The following is a 6,214-nucleotide window of genomic DNA, read 5'->3' as shown; positions in this document are numbered from 1 at the left end:
CTCTATTGAAATTAGTTTAGAGTCAGTTATGAATAAATCTTTTCCTTCAAAGTCATGCAAACATTCTTTTCCATTTTGATTTCCTTATGTTTTATTAGAATGTCACTTTTGTTCATATGTCACATGTGGTTTCATTCAATTTAAATAACCAATTTTCACTAAAATTAAAAAAGTATTTTTAATTTTTTAAAAAGTGAAATAGGCAATCTTGAATCTATATGTTGTTCTTATAAGCTTTTGATAACCTTATTAATAGCAAGTGATATACCAAAAATAAGTACGGAGAGAGCACAGTTTAAATTAATTTCATTTTCTATCACCAACTACAATTTGTTCTTCATTTGAAGATCTGTTTCACTTAACTCATCTCACACATGTTCTGTCTTATCTAGCTTAAGTCCAATTGCTTTAACACCATTTCATAGGCTCTAACATTGTGTGTCAGAAAGGTCAATTTTAATATGTACTTCATCAAGATGTGACATCTCTGGGCCGATCCAGAAAATAGAGCATATAATCTTTGAATTGTTCCAAAGAATGCCATTGCTACTAGCACAGTTGAGACCCTGTCTCCTGAAATAAAGTCAAACTATGCACTGCACTGCCCAATATAGCAGCTATTAGACACATGAGGTTCTGAGCATTTGAAATGTGGCTAGTCTGAATTGAGATGGGCTGAGAGTATAAAATACATACTGGGTCTCAAAAGCTTGGTACCCCTCCCCCTACAACACAAAAATGTAAGATGTTTCATGAAAAAATTTTATAATATTGCTTGCATGTGGAAGTGATATTTTAGAGATATTAGGTTGAAGAAAGTAAATTATTAAAATTACTTTTACCTGTTTCTTTTTGTTTTTTTCATATAACTACTTGAAAATTTAAAATCACATATATGTGGGACTTCCCCAGCGGTCCAGTAGTTAAGGCTCCATGCTTCCACTGCAGGGGGCACGGGTTCGATCCCAGTCGGGGAACTGAGATCCTGCATGCCACATGGTGAGGCAAAAAAAACCCTTAAATTAAAAAATAAATCACATATGTGACTGGTATTATATTTCTATTGGACAGTGCTGGTGTAGAACACCAAGAATGCTTCTGGATTTTTGTCCAAAATTCTGGTTTGCACATCTTTCCCTTAACCAAGATGGTATAGGCCTATTTTATTTATTTATTTAGTCCTCTTGGAGCAGCATGCGGGGGGAGAGGTGGGGGGGTGGATTTTAGCTCCCTGACCTGGGATTGAACCCACATCCCCTGCAGTGGAAGCGTGGAGTCTTAACCACTGGACCACCAGGGAAGTCCCCAATAACCTTTTAAATCAATACCTACAGTTGACATTTTATTTTCGTTTCTTCAATTCTTGAGTGAAAACCTGTGCTTTTTACAACAGGTGTGAAACTAATGAAACATTAGTTTGGACTGTTCTGGCTATAACTTTTGAAATCATTTTAATCAAATCCAGAAACCTGCTGTTATTTTCTGTAAATATTGTGCTGTTAGTGCCATGAAAAATATCGTGTCTAGCTGAATACTGGATATGCATTATTATTTTATGACTATTATGTGGATGTTTTATATTGGTGTTTAGTTGTCCTTGTGAAATAATATTTTTTTAACATCTTTATTGGAGTATAATTGTTTTACAATGTTGTGTTAGTTTCTGCTGTATAACAAAGTGAATCAGCTATTGAAATACTATTAATTGTTTATTCAGCTTTTTTTTTTTCAGTTCTAGGGTTTGCATGTCTGTGTGTGTCTGTTTTTTTAATGCACAAGTGACAGTCATGTTCTTCTAATAGAGCATCTAAATGTGTCCTTTCACAAGTCCCTCCATTGGTCAAAGCTAATTATGACATAATTGTGAAACATGTAAGAGGAGCTACAGAATACTTTGCATTTGTGCTTAGAATTTAAAAGTCAGTTTTTCCATCTGAAGAAATTTTTATGTACAATGAAATATTAAACTTGGGTAATCATTTACTTGAACTTAACCTTTTTTGGGGGGTAGCGCTAGGAACATCCTCATGCTGGAAGGATGTGAGGGCCATTTTCCAGGATCCTAACCCCCCAAAATCGTTCCAGAGGTCTCCTCTTTTTCATCTAGTTTGCCGATTTCATGGCCTATATTTTAAATGTAATTTTCTTTATCAGCTAATAGTCCAGAGTAGCATTTGAAGTTTTGATTTGTGATTTAAAAGGAATAATTCTTTAAAATTTTTCATTGCTTTGATTAGTCATTACTTCTCCACTTAGTAAAGACTTTGGAGGCGCAGAGACCTTCATCTACTTATTCGAGCTGTAGATTTGATGAGAGTAATTTTCTAGCTGGATTTCATTGTTTTGAAAAGTAGTTAAATATTCATTAAAGAATTTCTAATGTCATATTTGCACATTTTATATGGTCATGTCCTACAGTTTAGGGTTTAAAAAATAAACAGATCACTCTGAAAATGTTCTGTTTCCTTTTTTCCTTCAGCTTTTTTTCTGCTATGAGTTCCATTTGGATATTTTCTATTACAATCTTGACTAACACTCATTCTCAGTGATCTAAGGGATTAAAAAATAAAGTGTAATATGGATAAACAACAAGGTCCTACTGTATAGCACAGGGAACTATATTCAAGATCCATATTGCACTGTAGGGCACAGTGCACAAATTTAAACTCCAGAAATATGCCAGGGAGGCTGAAAATAATAACAATAATAATATATAACAAAATTACTATAAAAAGAAAAAACATAACTAGATGCAATGCATGAAACTTTACTGGATTCTGGAATTTTTAAAAAAATCTAGTTAGGGCTTCCCTGGTGGCGCAGTGGTTGAGAGTCCGCCTGCTGAAGCAAGGGACACGGGTGCGTGCCCCGGTCCGGGAAGATCCCACATGCCGTGGAGCGGCTGGGCCCGTGAGCCATGGCCGTTGAGCCTGCGTGTTTGAAGCCTGTGCTCCGCAACGGGAGAGGCCACAACAGTGAGAGGCCCACGTACCGAAAAAAAAAAAAAAAATCTAGTTAAAAGGCATTTTGGGAAAAACTGAGAACATTTAAATATGGCCTATATTTTAAATGATATTTAAGCAGAGTTAATTATCCGAGGTGTGATAACAGTATTGTGTTTATGAAGAAAAACGTCCTTATGCCTAGTTCCTGCATGTGAATTATTTCAGGGCAAACAGTTATGACATGCGCAGTTTACTTGTAATTCAGGAGAAAGAAATCTCTCTATGCAGATACATGATAAAGCTAAATTGCAAAAGCTAACAAGTGTTGGACGTAGATGAAGGGTAGAGGAATGTTCATCTGTCTTATCGTATTACATTTTCAACTTTTCTGTAGATTTGAATATTTCCTAAATAGAAAGTCTGAAGAAAAACTAACTGGAAACTGATCACGCCTCTACTTAGGAATATAATAAAGTTACAGAGAGAGTAAGAGAGACAGAGCCATTGCCTTGCTGGCTTCTCTCCTGTGGGCTCTGTGCAACGGAAGCTTCCCAGGCCCCACGATTACCTTAAAATGTTTTCTACATTTGAATTGTAGTGAGAAAATGTGGTCCTGAGGAATGTAACCATGGTGATTAAATGGTAAGATTGAAAAAAAAAAAAAAAAAAAAGACTAAAAGAGCCACGGGTCTTTCCTGGTGGCGCAGTTGTTGAGAGTCCGCCTGCCGATGCAGGGGGCACGGGTTCGTGCCCCGGTCCGGGAAGATCCCACATGCCGCGGAGCGGCTGGGCCCGTGAGCCATGGCCGCTGAGCCTGCGTGTCCAGAGCCTGTGCTCCGCAACGGGAGAGGCCACAACGGTGAGAGGCCCGCGTACCGCAAAAAAAAAAAAAAAGAGCCACGAACACAAGTATATTTTAGAGGAAAATGAATTTGGCAAGCCAAAGCACTGTGCGCGGTGCTCGGGAGCGGGCGGTGCTCCGCGACCCGGGCGATGTTTTGTGCGTCCGGTGATGCTCCGCGCGCCGGGTGATGCTCCACCGCGGGCGCACACAGGGTTAACTGCAGGCCGAGGGGCCCGCGCATCTTCTGCCCGCCCACATTCCGCCGCTGAATGGAGGCGATGGCCTGATGCCGGTGGGGTGATGTCGCGGCTCCGCATCCAACCTTCCCACTGGCCAAGCTCGCGCCCCTCCGGGGCCGACCCTGCACTCTGCAGTCACGTTACCTTCCCCACCATTCACGCGGCCCGACGGGGGTTACAAAGCGGGACATTAAGAAGTCTATGGACGTCGTCGCAGAATCTAGAAATGATGGGCTAGGAACGTGGAGACAATTACCGTGATTCTTAAGGCCCCCGTCGTCGACTAGCCTAGTAATCTGACCCCTTTCGTGATGTGACAGGGGGCCTGTGTTTGCAGATCTGTTCCTTTGTCTGAATTTTGGAAATAAAGCGTGGTACAACTTGAGAAATGTGTGTGTGCGCGTGCGCGCGCCCTTTCATTAAATCCCTATGAATCAAACAAAAAAGAGACACTTTTCCTGATTTGCCCTTGTCTAATCTTATAAAGCACCTCTCATAAAATATAAACTTTTTTTTAAATAATAGAAGAACTGGGTTTTAAGTTTATAGAAACCTAAATGAAAAGAATATATTATTTTCATAAATAATGCTCCACCAAATCTAATAATTTATTCTTCTTTCTGTAAAAACCATATTTTAAAAATAGCTTCAGCTGGCAATATTTCCTAAACTATTTTATAAAATATATAAAACATAAAATAATGTAAATCCTTTATTTTTATCACCTATCCAATTACCATGAAAATTAGAGAAAGTGTGATTAAGTGGGCAATACAAAATGATATTATCACCAGAAAAAGTAAATTGGCATGTACAGAATGAGTAAAAGGAAATGTCCAATAGAAAATTAAATCACTCCTTTAACTAGTACTTAGAGAACCCACCATGCCCCAGGCGCTAGGGATTCAAGAGTGTGTGGAACACCGGTCTTGCCCTCCAGAATCTCCCAGTATTCCTGAGGAAGAGCGTTGATTGAGGTGGCCAGTATTATGAAAGAGTAAGTACCAGGTGCTGCAGGAGCCCAGGGTGCTGCAGGGACACCGGACTGGGTCAGGGTCATGGGTGTGTTTGGAGGTGTCAGAGAGGGGGAATCAGGAAGCCTTCCTGAAGAAGAAATACTGAGCTGAAACCTGAGAAAAGAAGTTAGGCCAGGGGTTCCCTAACTTCGTGGACATTAGAATCACCTGGGGAGCTTTTTAAAATCCCTGTGGCCCAGGTCACACTCCCATACATCAGAACGTCTGGGGGTGACAGCCTGGCAACAGTGTTTTTAAAAATTATTTTAAGGGACTTCCCTGGTGGTCCAGTGGGTACGACTCCGTGCTCCCAATGCAGGGAGCCCGCGTTTGTTCCCTGGTAGGGGAACCAGATCCTGCATGCATGCCACAACTGAGAAGTCCTCATGCTGCAACTAAAAATCCCACATGCCTCGAGGAAGAACCCGCGTGCCGCAACTAAGACCGGGCGCAGCCAAATAAATAAATAAATAAATGTTTAAAAAAAATAAAATTATTTTAAAACCCAGGTAATCCCAATGTATAGCAAAGTTGGGGGAATTACTAAGGCAAAGGGAGGGAAGCTGATGTTTTTTAGTTTTCTGAAGGAAAACATTTGCTCAGCAGGCATGTAGTAGTTGCTAGTCATTGTTCTTGTTTCCATCTCCTCTGCGCTGCCTGCCTCTAGGACACATTCAGGAAATGTCTATTGAAGTTGGAGAAAAAGCGAATCAAAATCCGGATGTATAAGAAAACCAGGCCCTCCTAAGGAATGCCGGTGGACTAATTGGGGTCTGAAACTTACAATGGCAGGTCCTTCCTTAAAGAGAAGGCAAAATGCAACATTTTGACAACTGGGGAAAAAATGCTGTAATTGTCGCTTCATAGGCAACAGTTAAAGGACTATCGTTTCTATCTTGAAAATGGCTCCCCTTCTTTATTAAAAAAAGCACAACGCCTGCCAAAATTATTAATAATTAATCACATTAATTAAGTACATTAATCATGAACAGCCTAAGGAGGAGGCCACTCGAAAGAATATTCCTTTAAGTAAGTGTAGGCAAGCTGTGCGGGGTGAAGCTAGGGCTCTCTCCGTCCACGGGCCACCTTCCCTGCCTGCTCAGGGAGCGGAAGGATTTTCCCATCACGCTCTCCTACCTAAGCGTTCTTTGAGATGCTACTCTACCTTAG

The sequence above is a fragment of the Phocoena sinus genome, chromosome 16, assembly GCF_008692025.1.
Source record: "Phocoena sinus isolate mPhoSin1 chromosome 16, mPhoSin1.pri, whole genome shotgun sequence".
Taxonomy (NCBI): Eukaryota; Metazoa; Chordata; class Mammalia; order Artiodactyla; family Phocoenidae; genus Phocoena; species Phocoena sinus.
Note: the sequence above shows the minus strand (reverse complement) of the source record.